Here is a 3,277-nt window from a genome sequence, read left to right on the forward strand (position 1 = left end):
CCTTTGCTGGACAAGGTTTCCTACCATATGGCCCGCACATGTGCCCCACAATGATCACTTCATTGACACCAAACATAGACTTTTTCCTTGACAATGTAAGATTCACTTCTTCCAACCTAGACAAAATTTTATCACAATCATTTATGTGATTTACCACAAACCTGCGACATCCCTTGAGATCCAAAGCTTCATCTTTGTCACTTTCTTCACATCCTTTGATAGGCAAATCATCAATGAAAGGCATTGTGATTTGAGGAATAAAGTCACGTAAGACCTTATTCATCCCATTCATCATATGTGCAACCGAGTTGGTTGCTCCCTGTGGCAAGGTACACATCCTTACCAAACCCAAAGGTGTCCTCATGGTTGTCAAGTCTCTGCTTTTGATTGCAAGCTGAAATTGATCATACCCTGAGTAGAGATCCCCCATTGAGTAGATTGCCCTCCCTGCAAATGCCTCTGCAAACTCATCCACAATTGGACTTGCACCTACATTTCTAATTGTCACCTTGTTCACTGGTTGCATATCTTGGATGAAGCGTAGAGAACCATTCTTCTTCGGAACTGTGAACCACCTGTTTGAGTATGGAGCACAAGAAGGCTCCAAGATTCCCATTTTGATTTTCTCATTCAGTAGCTCTACTAACTTTGGCAAATGAGCCTTTGGAACCGGAATAGGCCGCAGATTCCAAGGCACATGAGGTATTGTGAAAATTACCATAGGAGCTACAATAGAAGGATCAACACATCCTATCTCATGTGGCTCAAATGCAAAAGCCTTACCATGCTTTGAAAGCATTTCTTTGAAGCACTTTGTCTCCTCCTGTGTTAGAAACTCCTCGCGACCAATCTGCAACTCTTGGAAAGACTCCTTTGTGAAGGTATGCCCAATCTTTTTAGGATTCCTCAAACTTGGTTGTAAAGAAGCCTGCTCAATCTTTTCCCTGTTGTTGGGTGGTAAGGGTGAAGCTACTGGTTTCACCTTCTTTGCTACACTCTTGTATTTAGTTTCAACATGGACTTCTGGGCCAACTGTTTGGCTTTCTTTAAAGGCTTCTATTACTTGATACATTTCCATAGAGCAAACTTCCACAACTTCATTTTCAAGATGCAAACTAGACCCCATTATAGGATCAAGCTCACCCATAGTATCTACAAAATAAACTTGTTCACACAAACCCAAAACATTTTCAGTAGGCTCTAGCAACCCACTCTTTTTCATGCCTATTTGTACATTATGCACATATTGCCTCTCACATCTCTTCAAATCTTCAAGTTTTGTAAAACATACTGATCCATTCTTTGTTACCAAGGAGCTCGTTGAAAAAGCTTCACCTATTTTTGGATCAGGCGAGACCCTTTTTCTTTCTGTACCACTGCAATCCCGCTTTACAATGGTACTTGGCCAAAACCCATCATTTCTCTATGATCATGAAACTCTTTGCTTACCTTTGGTAGAGGATGTTCTCTGAGGTTGTCACGATTTCTTTTATGGTTTACACAAACTGTGAGAAATTGGACAGCTCGTTTACCATCTTTGCTACGTATCCTAGCATATGCTGAACCATCATCCATTACCTTTGTTTCCATTCGAACTCCCACAATGTAGGGTTGTCCAAGGATGAGATGATATGAAGATGTATCCTGTACAAAGAAGTGTTGGTCAATCTTTACATCACCTATTGTTACCTTCACACTTGGACATGCTGCATACAATTCACCGGATGAATTGTTTGCCACTTTTACCATCCAGCCATGATCTGTGTCCATCGGCCATTTGCACTTGTTGTAGAGACTCTTTGACATTATGTTTATTTCTGAACCATGGTCAATCAAGGCAACAAATGACTCTTCAAGATCACCTACCTTGACCAAAGTTTCTGTAGTAGCCCTTGCCCAATGACTTCGTGAATAGTAACTCCTAGGAATATCTTCAACTTCTTCATCATCATTTGAGAAATGCACTTGCTTCACTCTCCCACTAGATTGGTAGCATCCTACCATAGATCTATCATTCTCCTTATTTTGCAGTTGCATCCCTTGTGTCTTCGAGGTTTCCCCTTCAACCTGTGGACGAGAAACTTCAGCAAGGGTTTGCCTCTTCCTCTTGATGATGCCAATGATCTCCTCATGGAATTCACGCTTTGCAATGCCAAGAACTTCTCCCAGAGTAAACTCAATCTTGCTATTCAAGATCCTTTCCTCCAAGACTTTCTTTAAATCTGTAGTAACCTCAATATCAGATTGTAGTTTATAAGTTGGGCCTTTTGTCTTACCTTTTGTTGGCTCTTTCTTCTTTCCTGTTGTAGACTCCTCCATGAGTACTTCAAGTGGAGATGCTCCTTGTGTTGAGGGTGTTTGAGAAGGCATTGAGTCGCTTCTTCCCCCACTTCTAGAAGCTCTTTTTGATGGTCCTTCATCAGCATTCTCACGTCTGCGCTTCTCTTCTACAATTGCCTCATTTTGTTGGCATTTTGTAATGTAGGCATGCACTGACAATGAATCCACTGGATCATTCCATCCTGTTTCTAGACGTATGCAATCACCTGCTTCATGTAGAATCTCTTTTGTAATCTTTCCCTTTTTAGCTAATTGCATGACATTTGGCCAGATTTGACCATGATGGTCACTCACCTCTTCATCACAAAAATGTTCAATTTTTACTCCATAAGTAGCTACCTCAACTGAAGAGGTGGCATGCTTAGTTGCCATATCTTCAACTAAGGTTTGCATTCCCCCCTTTCCAAAGTTAGTTCTCAAGGGTAGACCTGTCTCTCTTAAGTGGATTTTACCATCCTTAAAAAAGACAACATCTTTTGACAAAGCATCACTAAAATCATCACAATCTCTTCTTACATGGTCTGTACTATCACACCAAATACATCTATTAACAAACCCTTCTTTGGGCTGTTGTCTTTGCCTAGGAAGTGGCCATGATGGTTGGCCTTTTTCTTCAAGCTTTGCAAGCTTCACCTTCAAGTCACGCATTCCCTTCACAAGCTCATCTAGCATGGACTCATCAAACTTAGGAGCGATAAAAGTAGGCTTTACTATTTTGTCAGAAGTTGAGGTGGAAGGACTTGTAGTGTTTACTACCATCTTGTCCCTTCTTCTTTGTCGTTTGGCAAGGAGTGAAACAGCACCTTCAACCTCATTCCAGTCGGTCTTCAGTCCTTGCTCAGCATCTTTATCTTCAAGAAGAAGCTCCAAATTTTCTTGAAACTCTTTACCTGCAGCTTGTAAGAAAAGATCTATCTTCTCTGCATCTATTGTGGCT

Source organism: Adiantum capillus-veneris, chromosome 5 (assembly GCF_014529385.1).
Source record: "Adiantum capillus-veneris isolate H3 chromosome 5, ASM1452938v2, whole genome shotgun sequence".
Taxonomy (NCBI): domain Eukaryota; kingdom Viridiplantae; phylum Streptophyta; class Polypodiopsida; order Polypodiales; family Pteridaceae; genus Adiantum; species Adiantum capillus-veneris.